At 41.3% G+C, this 15071-nt stretch overlaps 1 protein-coding gene across 3 annotated transcripts in view; it reads left to right on the forward strand.

The window, feature by feature from the left end:
• RHOBTB1 (Rho related BTB domain containing 1) overlaps positions 1-15071 on the forward strand; it is a 48074-nt gene that overhangs the window by 10849 nt on the left and 22154 nt on the right. The window lies entirely within an intron of this gene.

Below are 15071 nucleotides of genomic sequence, written 5' to 3' on the forward strand. Positions count from 1 at the left end.
TCCAAATTGTAGTCCTGAGGAGTGAGGAGTGTGGAATATAGCAAATACAAGCTGTTGCAAAATTGCTCCCATTAGAAGAGATTACACATGTGATACAAAACTCTGCCATAGAACCAATTCTTAAAACAGCCTCATCCTCTCTGGGTTGGGAGTGCAGTGAGCCATAACTCTGCCACTTTTTCCCTTGGGAGACTCTTATATAACTGCTCAGCTGTTTCTCTTGCTGTTCTTCTTATTAAGCCAAAATTTTGTTTTGCTTAATTGTATCCTGATACACCTAACTTTGCAGATTGGAACTGTTCAAGTGGATCCACTCCCTTTTAAGACCAGACCCTGCAGTCTGTAGAAAGAGAAGGGTGGCAGCAAAGGCAGTTTATCAGAGTTTAAGGGGCCTTTAGAGGGACAGTGACAGTGCAAGTGAACAGGCTGGGACATACCTGGCTTGGCTGAGCACCCTTCCAGCAGCAGGGACAGCCACATCTGGGGCTGCCTGAGCCTGAGAGTAGTGAGGGGGGTGAGGGCAGGGCTTATTCCCCTCTGCTCCATACTTGTGAGGTGGCTGCTGAGAAACTCTGCTCAGTTTTGGGCTTCCATTCCAAAGAGGGATTGACCAACTGAAGACAGTGCAACCAAGGGCTGCTGATACTGTGGGGAAACTGAAACATGAGATATACGCAGACACACTGGGCGAGCTGCTTATCTAGCCTGGAGAAAAGAAGGTTAAGAAGGCATCTAATTACTACCTCAGGTAGTCACCAGGGGTTATGGGGAAACCAGATCTACTCTGTGCAGCAAACGGACAAAAGACAGCAGTCACAAGTAGCAGCAAGCAGGGTGCAAAGAAAAAATTTTCTCACTGTTGTAAAAAAAGCCATTTGCATAGTGAGTGGCTAAGCAGTGGAACATGTGGATTGGAGATTGTGGACTGATTGTCCTTAACCAGATCAAGCTTTGAAGTTAGCTGTGCATTGAGGAGGAGATTGGACTAGATGACCTCCGGAGGACTCTTCCCACCTAAATTGATAATCTGTTTTGGAGTGAGGTGGAGAAAATTAGGGTCTTGTAATTAACAAGATTAAATATGGAAGCAGGGAAATGCAAAAGCCAATATCCTACACATAATTCGATTGTAAACTAAAGCATTGTCGAAATATAACCCTCTGAAAAAAACGTAGATAGTTAATTTTTATTCCAAATTATAAGTATTGGCATTTTCCTTCTGTAGATGTTTTTTTTCCCTTACTTGGCTGTTCAACATACATGCCTATATTAAGCCTTCTATATCCCTTTTCTAGTGAAAAAGAATAGGGAAATATAATAATATAATATGTATATCATTCACAGAATGCTCTAACAAAATCTGGTGCACTGCAGGCTTCTTAAGCGACGATGGTCTTGCACTATATTTAGCATTCAATGAAGAACTGAAAAAAACCCTAACAAATAAATGTATAGTGCTCTATGTTGGTGTCTGATGAAAACAGTGAAGGTATCATTGTGTGTGTTACATGTCTCCATCTCTGAGAATTAGGAAAAATGTGGGATTGTTGAAAAAGGGATGCAACTGGCCTAATCAATTTGCATAGCTGGCTGAGAGCAGATGTTGATGTCATTAAATAGAGACACCTTACGTCAAATGCTAAGCAAAGAGAAGAACGGACTGGGTACAATGTGCAATAGTTTTGAAAAGAAAGCTAATTAGCAATGCATGAGCATTTGGCAAGGATACATTGCAGCCCTGAATGCAAACCTTTTAATACAAAAATTGTATTGACAGGAAATGAGTTGAATTTTATTTCAATGTTTATAGAGTATATTCTTACATAGTTTTATTCAAAGCATTTGTTCTCTTTATGAACTTTTTATGGATAAAATCTAATGAAATATATTCTAAATCATTACAAAAGTAGTTAGAAATTATTTTGTTCTACCCACGTCATTGAAGTCTCTAAGCCTAATTGTGGGGGAAAAGTAGACTACAATGACAGGAGCTGAGTAATTCTGATGTTTTAATTCACACGCTGCCAGTTGGCTGAGACTACATATACCACACGCAATGGGTGGATGGGGAAGTCCATAACTGAAGCACCACATTTCCTTATTTTGGTTGTACAACATTCACTCATGTTCTCCTTGTATTGTTGAAAGCAAATTTCATGGACTGAAGAGAGCACATTCTGTCCCTGTGGGATTGCCATATGCTATGTGGAACCCATACAGGACAATTTAATTTACTTTATTTTACTTAATTCCTTGTGCATTTAAATTATTTCCACTAACATTTTTTTTATCCAAACATGCTCCTAAAGTCTTCTAATATGAAAGGCCCCTGCATTCAAGGGTAGGTGAGAGAGAGAAACTCTAGAATGTCCTATACTATTTGGTTTTGGGTTTGGACAGTCCCAGGCAGTGTCTGCAATGTCAGACCTGCCCTCTTTCAGTGAATGAGCTCGGTTCTGTAACTGTCCCTGCTGAGTGTTGGTATAGCTTGTCATAGGAAACTGCATTTGTGCTTGGGTGTTGGAACCTAAAGCAGAAGGAAAATAATCTCGTTGTCCTGAATTAAAAGCTTGAGTGGGTCCTCAGATGGAGCAAAGAGCCACATCACCACTTTTTAAAATTTTTTTTTAAGCAGACTGTACCTAGACATCTAATACAGGGAAGAGCCTCTTGCTTCCACATCTTGCTTCCTTGGATCTGGGATGTAGACTTTCTCAGAATGCTGATAAACAGAAATGTAAAATCTAAAGCCCAGAGTTGCCATGCTTAGACTATCAACCCTCTGCAGATGCAACAGACTTAGAGTATGATGAGATGGTGAGAAGCACAGGCTCCCCTTCCAGAAGAGTTTGTCCAAGAAGCTAAACCAAGTGCTTGTAATCCCTTCTTCCTGCACTTCCTGTTATCCTTGACTGGTATTTTTTCAACCTGTCTCCTCCTGAGCCTTTCTCTGGTGTCTCAGAAGTGCAAAGGATGGAAGGGCCTGAGGGCACTGAGCTTCAGCGTTTCTGAGCTGGTAGAAAGTTCCTTAAGGAGTTCTGCTAACACTGCATGTTGGAGCAGCCTCTGGAATTTAACTGACTCTCAAGATCCAGGAGTAGAAAGGTTATTTGTGAATTCAGTTACAGTCTGTGCACAACTGATGCTCTCTACTGATGTTTTTTAATCATCTGAGAAATTTAGTCTCAAAACCAAAAGGTTAGTTTAGCCCCAGAGTAAAAAATAATACATTGGAGCATGTGGGGATGTGGATTTACATTTGTACTTTCAAATGCATTTTATAATTTAGCAAAACTAAGATAATTCTAAGTAGAATTCCCCATGGGAGTAAATGCATTTTTAATTTATTATTTTAGTTTTTTTTTTATCCAGTTGTTCTCTCAGTTGTGAGATAGTGTTTAAAGCACACGGCTGAGCTGCAGTGACGGAGCTCGCTTGGCAGCCCATAAACATGTTTTGGAAAGCTGTATTGACTTGGCAAAAGCAGACTGTAGTTAAATGCTACCATGGTCCAATGCCATGTCCTTCAGGATTGCTTGCAAAGACAGAGCTTATTCCCTTCTCCCTTTCCCTCTAGCTGTTATTCCTCCCTGAAAACAAACAAATGAAAATGAAAAATCCAAGCTGGCTACCTGGAATACTTGAACATCCAAATGAGTAAAACTTTACCATTCATGTATTTTTAATGCTTATGCAAAGTCAGTGGGAATATTTGTGGTTTATTACTGTGCTTTCTTGTACCAAAGCCTAGAAACTGTCAGTTGCTCCACACCCTATTAGAGATGCAGTCCAACTACTTCTCAATGTGTCACTCAAGTTTATGGTCAAAACTAAACTGTTTGTTTTAAAAGTTTGGGAATATGTAAATACACTTCCATACAGGATTATGTGTCAGAGAACAGAGAATTTCTGGTTGTCCTGGGGTTTTATTTTGTACTTTATACTGGAAAAGCTGCAATCTGAATTATGTAAGAAGTTATACATTTGTGGTAGGAAAGTACTGAATGGTAAAAATTGCTGTAGATGGTCATTAAAATGGAAATGATATAGTAGTATGTACCTATTTCCACAGCAGCAGAAGCTTTTATCATCCTTTGCTGAAACAGGAAAAAAGAGAGAAACTTGAGACCTTTTCTTTATCCCCATCAAAAGAAATGCCCTCTTTCTCTTTTTCCCATTTTAACCACCTGACTAATCTTTGTCATTGCTGTATTTTGCTAAAATTACTATTGTGCACTAAAAATAATGCTTTCTTCCTGTCCTCTTCCTTTTTTTCTTTTTTTTTTTCTCTGTAGAAAAGCTCTGTAAAGAGCTGGGAATCAGATCTAAAGGTGTGTGGTGTTTTTATTGGCTTGGTTTGGAATTTTTTTTGAGTCAGTGTCATGGCAAGTCTGGTTGCTTTGTATCAGTTTTCTCTGACGTGATGCTAACTTACCTGTTCTCACATTAACACTCACTGTTTGCAGCAGTGATAGCCTAGGTATTTTTAATAGAGACATGGGTTCTAGCTCTGATTTTTCTTCAGAAAGTGATCATTTAGACTGTAGAAAAAAGGTACCAATAAGGAATTAAAAACTGACATACTGAAACACTATAGTAAAGGAATACCTTTTGTATAACACTGCTTTGCCCAGCCTCTTGAATTGAGTGAGATGAACATGAGGTTTTATTGTTTTCCTAAAAACTGTGTATCTGAAAGACAAGTGAATACATGGAGTTGTTGTTCTTGCATAGAATGAAAAATTTAGCTCTAATTTGTGGAGAAGAAAAATTCCCATAGAACTTGAAACTTAAAAACCAGAAGGTAATTACACCACACATTTTAAATCTGTTAATTTTTATTTTTACTTTTTGTTGCCTGCATTATCAACTTGATATTTCTTTGCTTGTAAGTAGATGTCTGAGTGAGAATTGCCCATCCAAACTGTGCAAAGCTAGGAAAATGACACTTCATATTTGCCATGATTTACGTTGTTCTCCTGCCCTTTGATAGCCTCCTTTGATATTAAGTTGCAAACTGTAATTTGTACTGACATAGATGTACACAACTGAAATTTGTTGCAGTCTGACCTGGTTAATGTAAGTTTGGCTTCTGGGTATTTGAAAAATGTAAGTAATTGACTATAACCAAATGCATTTGGATACTGTTAACCTGTTACTGGTAGAGATAACTATTCTTGTAAGTGGGATTTTTAAACAACTTTATAATGTTTTCCAACAAATTACTGTCTTAATGCTATGAGACTGTGCTATGTGTGAGACCAGGTTGCTATAAGAGAATATTTTTGAATAGTGACTACTTTTTGAATAGTCACAGCTATGTCAAAAACTGTCCTTAGCTGTGCAATTGCGCCCATGCCTCTTACTGGTTAGTGACAGTTTTGTTGATGTCAAGTGGTAAACACAGAGCCAGAGACTGCTGTTTTAGCAGGGAGCCAGGTCTGGATTGTAACACAGGGCCTTGAGCTGCTTTCACTGGTTTGAAAACACCAAGTCTAGATTGTCGCTGTAAGAGAAAGGGAGGTTGTGCTTTAATTGCGATGTGTGTATTTTACATGAAGGCTTCAAAAACTAGTGAGACTACAGAGAAGTGATTTCCAAAGCTATCAGCAGCACCTAAAGTAAGAAATCACATACCCAACTTAGGGCATCATCCAGGGAGGCTTTCAGGACCTTTGCACTGTGAATGTATGAACAGTATTTACAGTGAATACGTATAAAGACTGCCTGTGGTGGGTGTTGCTTTGATTTCAAGTTGTTTCGTGTCCGATCTTTTACCGTGCGAGGCCATGGCAGAAAGCCTGCGCTGCGGGCCGAGGGGCAGGAGCGGGATGCGCCCGGTCATCCCCGCTGCGGGCCGAGGGGCAGGGACTGGATATGTCCGGCCATCCCCGCTGCGGGCCGAGGGGCAGGGACTGGATATGTCCGGCCATCCCCGCTGAGGGCCGAGGGGCAGGGACGGGATATGCCCGGCCATCCCTGCTGCGGGTGGTGGGTCGCTCGGCCGGGCGGGCAGGCGGGGGCGGCTCCATCCTCCGCCCCTTTACGCGCGGCCGCGGTTTCATGAATGAAATCCAATCGCCGCGCTAAAAATAGACCGCGGGGCTGGCACGTCACGGCTGCCGCCGGCCCCGCCGCCGCCCGAGGCAGCGCCGCAGGGCGGGCCGGGCCGGGCCGGGCCGGGCGGGGACCCCGCCGCGGGGCCGGGCGGGCGGAGCAGCGCTGGCGGCGATGCTGCCTCCCTGCCGAGCCGCGCCGGCTCCGGGCGCTGCCCCGCCGCCGTGAGGAGCAGCGGGAAGGGGGCGCGGCGGCGGCCGCCACCCCCTGCGGGGCCGGGGCCGGGGCCAGCCCCGCTGCACGCAGCCCGGCCGCCGGGCATCCCGCCCTCCCGGGTAGGTGTGCCGCGTCGCCCGGGCGCGATCGTGCTCCGAGCTGCTGGTGTGCGGGGCCGGGGCGGGCCGGCCGCCAGCGGGTCCGCAGGGGGCGGGTGGCGGCGCCCCGCGCGTCCCGTTTGCCCGCAGGTGCTCTCCCGCCTGGTCGGGAGAGAGCAGGAGGAGGTGGCATCCTCCCCTCCTCCGAGGACAGAGAGAGCTGAGTCCTTGATGAAGCAGATCTGTCTGGCTTCCTTTTCCAGCGAGGCCACGAGTTGCAAGGCAAAAATAGACGGGTATGATGTGCACGGGAAGCACAAACCTCCTGGCGCTTGGTATCTCTGAGTGTCACTTAGTGAAAACCCGAAGGATATCTTTTTCCCCTCTTTTTTCCCTTCCCCTTTCTTTCTCCCTACCTTGTCTGTGGAGTCTACTGTGAGTTGCTGTGACAACAGCAGGAGGCTGTCGGGGGGTCTTGTGGCACAGATTATCAGGTGTTTATGTCGGGACCTCTCTGTGGGCCACAGAAAGGGGCTGTAGAGACAAACAGTAGTAGACTTTTAATTTGTTTAGTCAACCTTAAATAGGTATTGTGGCATCTGACATCTAGAGCAAAGAGAAATCAGTCACTGGATGTACCGAGGCAGACGAGGTGGAGGATGTGCCGTCTGTTGGTCAAGACACTACTCTGATGGCAACAATATACTTGTTTTTAAAAAATGATAATAATAAAAGAAAGCCCTTGAGGTTCTGCATATTGTCACAGCAAGAGCAAGGAAGTGATGCCAGAATAGTCTCAATGACATTGTTCATCCTCAGTTTGTGTACTATTTCAGGACACACAGCTGACTTGAAGCCAAATGTTCAGCTTGAGCTGTAATAGCTTGAGCTCTACTAGAAGCTGAAGTGGAAATGAACTTTTCCAGTGTGCTTAAGTGGAGTCCTTTAGCTGCTGGTCTTTCTAGGCAAAAATAATGCATGTGGGGAGAAACCCACCATTGATAGGATCATGCTGAAGGGTTGTAATTACTGCTCAGTCTAAGTAGTAATATTTCAGTACATGCTGTATTTTCAGTCACACCTCATGGAAATGGAATGGCTTCATTTTTTTTCAGTATTTTTCTGAGGTCCTCTTCCATTAGCTTATGCATTTCTTTCTGTGTATGTTGCATTTGCACACTTGATTCTATGTCTCAGATATACAGTGTATCTATACACTATAAAGAAGAAAAAAAAATAAGTTCAGTAATTGTACTAGGGCTCTTTATCTAAGTGACATAATACTTAATGAGCATAAGATCTTGGACAAACTCAGATACACAGAAGTATTTTTATCCAAGAAGAAATAAACATCAATTTTAGCTCTGGGAAGCTTTCTAAAACTCCTGCCCTTTTAAAACTCCAAGCTTCATAAATACTGTAAAGCATTAGGCTGAGAGGAAGAGCTGATCACTTGACCAGTAAATCCTGATGTTTGATTATTTGTTAATACATTTTACTTGCTGGAAAAATACTTAAGTCCTTTATCCAGATGTTACCCTGTGCTGAAAGGGATGAAAGGACAGAAGGAGGAGAAGCAAAGGAGCAACAGGTGTTTGATATGCTCCTCCCTTGCTCCCTTCCTTCCTGCCAGAAAAGTATACAAACATTGTAGAGCAAAGTATGTGCTTGGGGAGGGGAAAAGGAAATGCTCAGGTGTCCTTGCTGCATACAGCAGACTTGCAGAGCAGCTAAGAGACTGGGTGATTGTATCCTTGGATCACTGATTGGGTTTCCATAAAAGAGCTCAAAACTTTCTGCTGAAGGAGTGAGTAGTGCATGAGCTGTAATTGGTGCACTTGTAGTGTGCGTGGTCATAGCTGGGGTTCTTTGGCATTACAGACAGGTAATGAAATAAAAATATGGATTCCCTGTGCCTCCCATCCAACACTATTCTACTTTCTGTTTTCCTCTCCTTTTTGTCTGACATGAAACACAAGATAGCAATTTCTTTCTTCTTTAAATTATGTTTTGCTTTGCAAATGAGTCTCTGTGTAGCACTAGACATCACAAGTAATCCCTCCATCTATGTGTCTCATGCACTACTCCGTTAATGTTGCTGGATTTGCATTTGGGACATAAAAGCAGAACTTGATCCATGATCTGAAAATAGCATTTACCTGAAGTCTGCCATCCTGAAGTGTTTGCTGTTCCAGTCAGTGTTTAGGTCCTTAGGTGGGTTTTTACTGCTGTCATTAGGAGGTCTCACTCTCCTTTGGTAGTTTCCTAGTGGTAATAGTGTCTGGGAATGAATAAAAGTACATATAATGTCTTTCTAAGATCACTGATTAACAAAGAAGAGAATGCATAAGAAATGTCACATGAAGTTCAAGAAGCAAGAGCCTGATTCTATCTTCTGGAAAGAGAACAAGTACAGAAAGTAAATTCAACAGCTCTCTGTGCTAGAAGGTCACCATTGTCTCTGGAATATTCTATGTTTGTAGCTCTAATGAAGCTTGATAAGCATTTTCCCCACAGAAATGCACAAAAGTTGTAAGAATGCCTTATTAGGTGGTGATTGTTGTTACTCTTTCAGTACTGTTGGGAGCACTGCTTAGGAACAGCATACAGTGTCAACACCTCTTTCATGTGTGTGTACAATCACTAACAACCTCTGCCAAAGTATCAGTAGTTTAATACTGCACAAGCATCTTAATTACATAAGAGTAAAATCAGGCATTTCATGGAGTTTATTATCATGAAACCTAGTACTGTTGAGTCAGACTTTTCCAGGGACCCATCTTCTTTAAGCTTTCAGTTTTATATCTTATCCCAGATGCTCTTGGATATGGCAGTCACTTAGGGATTCAGCTGCAGCTTTACCCCAGTTATGTTAATCCAAATACCAAAGGAGGAATTGGAGCACCTGATGCTCTGTCTGCACTGATGGATCATGTGATGCAGTAGCAGGTGATCTGGGAATGAAAAAATTTGTGCCGAGGACCCAGTGTCCACGCTGCACACAGCTCAGGGACAAAAGGCAGTATATCAGACTGCCTTCAATCTGGTCCCATGGACTGAATGCTTATCAGTGGTGGGTGGCACACCTTCCCTGTCAAAATTCAATTTATGCACTCTGGCTGAACCTGATGTGAACCAAACCATGGAATATTTACTTCAAAAATGTATTCTTGAGCTGAATTAACATGCTGTTAGCAGTGCACCCTTATTCAGCTCTTGCAGCATAATTTTCTGTTGCAGGAGGAGGACTGATCTGAGGACTTTGTGAATTTTTTGGGTGGCTGCTTTAAAAAGTGCCAGCTGTTTGGTGATGATTATCACCATCAATTGTTATTGTCCATTCTTCAGGTACTTGGTTCTCAGCCACTTTTATTCATGTCAGCCACAGTTAATTTCAGTTTGTGATGATGTGACAGATTATGACCCACAGCAATGCCAGATCTTGGTTACTGCCTAGTCCCTTGTGTCTGCTATGATTATCTCTGGTGAATGGAATGAACAATCAGTTGTAGCCAAGTATATCTGGAATCCTCACAAGATGCATAGGCAAAGCTGAAGTGCTAGCCTTAAATCAATCATGGGCCAGCTATAGGGATGTTTTCTCCTTTCCAGGGGTGGCTCTACTATGTAAGCTGTTTTCCACAACTCTGCACACCAAGAAAGAAGAAGCAAAAGGAGGCACAAGGGACTGCCTTGTGTAGTAGACTCTGGAAAATTGGTGAGGAGAGGAGTGGTAGTGCTGCAGGCTCTGCCACCATGTAAAAACCACTCATCCTGGATTCCCACGCATGAGGTTTCTGAAATGGTTAAATGTCCTTCACCTGCCATGTGGGTTAATTTCTAGGGCAATGATCTCATCTCAGAGGATATCCCAAGGTATGTCACAGGTCAAAATAATATGTAAGCTGCTCAGTGTAATCAGCTTGTTGATTTCTGCCCTTCAGGTCTTCCTGAAGAACTTGTCAGATACTTGACGTAGCTCAAGTCTAATGCTGAACTCTACATTTGGGTCTGTATTTGGTCTGATAGACTGAGCGTGTATAACACAAAACAGGTCCTTGTGAGCTGCATTTTTTTTTTGAGGAGGCTCAGGATAATCTGTTATTGTACCTAAAATTGAATGTTTTCATTCTCAGCTACTGAGCTGTCTGCCCTCAGCAGAGGGCAGTTTGTTTTACACATTGTTATGTGGGAAGAATTTGTGTTTTACTAGTATCTCTGATTTTTGGGCATCTGAGGAAATGCTCATTCTTACTGATCAAATGTTTTTGTGTCATCACACAGGTAGGTTGGGCTTGACAAAGGATACTAATAATTAACAGAAACAAATCTGGAGTCATGCAGGCAGAGAAAGAGCAGAGTGACAGGCATCTGATGCAGCAAACCAGGAATTATTATTCCCTCTCTCTACAATTTCTCTGAATTGATTGTGGTGATCATTTGACAGAGAAGTTTTCTAGCAAACTTAGAGACATCTGTTCTGTCTTCACCTTTACATCATCATTAGGGGCTGCTCCTTTCATTTCTGTGTGAGGCCATGGTCAATTTTTCCCTCCCTTTAAAACTTGAGGGATAGGGTGGGGATTATGGCAGCCAAATGGCAGCTTCTGACAGCTACTGTCTTTAAAAAGAAAGAGGCAGCATCCAGAAATGAATCTGATGCTTATTGATCAAAAGCTGACATGAAAGAAGCTGGTTCAGGCAAGCCAAATGGAGTCTCTCTTGATGACAACCTCAGTGTTTAACTTCTTCAGCTGTATCAAATTTTAGCATAGTTTTGAGGGATTTATTTCTTTGTTGATACTGGCCCTAAGCTCTCCCAGGACGGAAGAAAAAGGGTAGAACCAGGTTCTTCCAATGTGGAAGATACAGGTGTTTCTGTTAACCTGCACTCTTGTGGGCAGCAACAGCCAGGGCTATCTCATTTATCACCTTGTGCAGTGAAACATTTCCATCAGCTGCCCTTCTCTTCCTACCCATGGGAGAGCCCAGGGTCTCACATTTGCAATCAGGTCAGCTTTAGAGTATAAGGGTTTTTCTCCTTCCCCAGTCATTGGTATATCTGTTGTTTTCTTCTGCTGATGGACCAGGTAGGGCAAGTAGAGTTAATCCTTCAATTCCAGAGTTAATCCTTCAATTTCTTCCTTTTGAGGTAGTCTTTTCAGTCTTTCGGTGTAAATTGCCAGAACTTTAAATATAATGGCAAAAGGGTAATGCTGCTTCATCCTAGACAGGAATCCAGGCTGATATGCATCATGCCCACCTTTGTCCCCTGGTGACCTAGTGATCTGATCTCACCTTGAGTCTTACTACCTTTTATGACCAGCTAGTTCTTTGATGCTGACCAGGAAGAGTTTTCATTTAGAAACTAGTCTCCCCAGCAGGCCTCCTATGATTTAATAAAATATTAATATTAATGTACACCTTGTAAAAAATGTTTTGTGATGCTATTTCAGCTGCTGGTAGTTTATCTGTTGTTTGATCCCATGCTGTGATTAACTTCACAAATATACTTGGTGGGGCCCTAAATTTATTGATTAAATTGAGCCAAACCACTAAACAGTCTTTTGGCCCTTAACCTTTCCCCAAATCAGAGCTGTCTGGGAATTCTGTGTGATTGCACAGGTGAACACTGAGTTCCCCCTGCTTTGTCCCACGGCATATCTGTGTTAATCCACCAAAGATTCTGAAACACCACATGGTGGGTTATATATTGAGAATGAACATTTCACACACTTATTCTGGCTCATGTGCTCGTTGGTCCCTGCCAGCGTGCTGGTGCCTTGGGATTCTGCACTGCAAGGTAGTGATTTCAGTGCCTGAAGGACTTGGCATTTTGTATCTCCTTTTCCAGTTTCCATGGTTGCAAGCAGTAATTTTGCAACTTGGGGATGGAGGCAAGAGTGTTGCACAGTCTTGTTTTTTTTTTTTAATATTCTTTTTGACATGTTATTGCCTAATGGCTCTCTGAAAGAGTCACTCCAAAGCTATACTAAAAAATACATCTCCAGAATAGATTGAAATATGGAGTAGCTACCAATGCACTTTCATATAGTTTCAGGGAAGTGTGTTTTTTGGGGATAATTGTTGATGATCTTATTGCCTTACTGGTAGCCTTAGTTTTTCAGATAATTCCCATGCCTGCCATTCAGATTAAGTCATGTTAGACTTTGGTGTCTCTTTCCATTAGATTTCTTTAGTAAAATGGTGACATTTTAATTGTGGTTGGCACCCCCTTTGTTTGAAGGAGTTCCTGGTTTGCATGTTTGGTCAGATTACTTGACACAGGTTGAAATTATTAATTTTTTTTTCTCCATGGAATATCTTGAAGAAAAACTCCACTGAGCAGGCAAGGTTCTTACATGCTGTCATTCTGAACTGTCATCTGAAGAGTTTGCTCTTAGCACAAGAGCTAAGTAAAATGCTTGCTTTGAGGGGTCCTGTAAGTACACAGCTAAGAAGTAAATGGCTGCAGGATCACCCCATAATCACTGATTAATGTAGACACTCTTTGTGATTTGTTTGTGCTGAAGAGAAAAGGGTTGATAATTAGCTACTATTCTTTGGGGAAAAAAAATCTTGGTTATGTTTTGTATATGCCAAGTGAGGATTATAAACTTCTGAACATTTCAAAGTGGGCATTTAGTGATCCACAGGGATGGATTCCTGATCCTCCACAGGCAACTCGCTGTTAGGTTTGGATCTTCATCCACCTTGTTTCTAGCAGAGAAAAATGCAATCACAGATTTATAGATTAAGCTGCATTCTTAAAACAAGTTCATGGTTATGATCTGGTTGTCTATTGTATATTAATACACCTACACTAATACAGAGAAATAGAGGGATTGTATGTGTCTGTTGTGTTTATCTGTGTACCAGTGGATTTGATAATCAGGGGATGTGCTTCTTCCAAAAGATCTTCAGATCTTTTGGAAAATTTCTCCAGAAAGGGAGTGTTTCATTATTGAGGCTGACCAGCTTGCATGCTATGGCAACTACAACTGTTTTATGGTGATTATAAAAACAACTCATTTAACAATGAGGAAAAACTTAATGAAAAACCAAGCACCCCATGGCAATTGGAGGTGGAGCAACAGAAAAAGAAATTGGCAACCATAACCATCTGCAAGCTGTGGTTCAAAACAGTTGCCTTATATTTCTTTGGAAATATATCAGCTTTATTTGGAATATTTCTTAACTTCTAATCAAGTGAATGAATTAAATGGCTTTATGTTATATCTTGAATCTGCTCACATCTCCTGCTTTTTTGGCTGCCTCTGTCTTCTCTTCATCTGCAAACAATCACAGGTGACAATGTAAAAATAGAACATCCTAAGAGATTTTTGAGATCCTGTGTTATTCTTACGGGTATCTTTTTCCATTTTCGTCCATCTGCTCATCTTTCTTTAGAACTGGATTAAGCAGCTGAGTTTTGTGCTCCTTTCTTTTGGAAATGGTGGTTTCTGATCAGACCTTTTCCCTGGTAGGTTCCTTGCTGCCCTCATTTGATGGCCTTTCTGTCTTTCTCTGGCTTTTTTGTCAGTGCCCTTTTTGGGACTGGTCACACTTCCAGTAACTTTCCTCATAGTTTTACCCTGCTTTGTTTTGCTGGTAAACTAAGCTGTTGCTGGTTGTAGGTTGGTTTTAGCCAGTTTTTCGTTGATCTTAGAATGTTATGCCTTTATCTAAATCTTTATATATGCTGCTTTGTTCTTGTCTAACCAGTTCAATTTCAGATCCAGTTGGTCTTCCTAGATATTACCAGACTTTCAGAGCTTAAATTTAGTTGTCTTTTTTTTTTTTTAATTCTAGTTTTGTAAATACATGTTCAGCATTTTTAATCAGTGTGATTATATAATAGGTTTAGCATCAGCTTAACCTAGAGGCTACCTTAAAAAAAACTAACTGTGGCTGTATTCTTTAGATCTTGCATGTATTCCTGGCTTTAATCATTCCAGTAGCCAGAAGGCATCTGGCTACATTTGTAAGCATTTAATCAACTTGTTTTGCTAATTGTTTGTACTGGAATTTGTTGTTAGCATCTGGTTTTACTTGAGGTGTCTAAATATCTGTCCAGGCTTCTGTCTGTCAGTCTCTTCAAGAGCTATTTCTGCTTTAATCCCTTCCTAAAGACTAGTGAACAATATTAAAATGATCTGGATTTTTGACACATAGTTACATTATAGATACTGGAGGATATTTAAGAACTTTCCTTCACATAGCCACAGAGCTCTACTTTTGTTTTTATTGCCAGTTTATTTTAATCTGTCCTGTGCAGTATTGAGTCATGCTAAAAATATCTTCATTAGATTGTCATTGATCTACAGCAGGGCATTCAGGCATGCTGTGTCTGAGTCCTGTGATAACTTTGCTTTAATTAAGTTATTAAGTATATTGGAAAATGAAAACCCTAGTAATTTTAATTTTTTTTCATGTGTTCCTTTTCTAGGATTCTTAGTTAGTTGCATTGATTTATCTAGTTACTTTTATTTAGATTTGCCAGTTAATTTTAAGTTGGCTTTGTTATGCTCTTGGAATTTTTTTAAGATTCCAAACTTTGTACTTAATACATATTTTGTGACTGACTGAAGCACATTTTATGCAGAACTATCATTTAAGAACTTTGGAAGAATTTTTAAATCAAATTGTTATATAATACGACAGCTAATCTGTGTAACAGCTTTTTAATGGAATATTGGG

Source organism: Serinus canaria, chromosome 6 (genome assembly GCF_022539315.1).
Source record: "Serinus canaria isolate serCan28SL12 chromosome 6, serCan2020, whole genome shotgun sequence".
NCBI classification, from domain to species: domain Eukaryota; kingdom Metazoa; phylum Chordata; class Aves; order Passeriformes; family Fringillidae; genus Serinus; species Serinus canaria.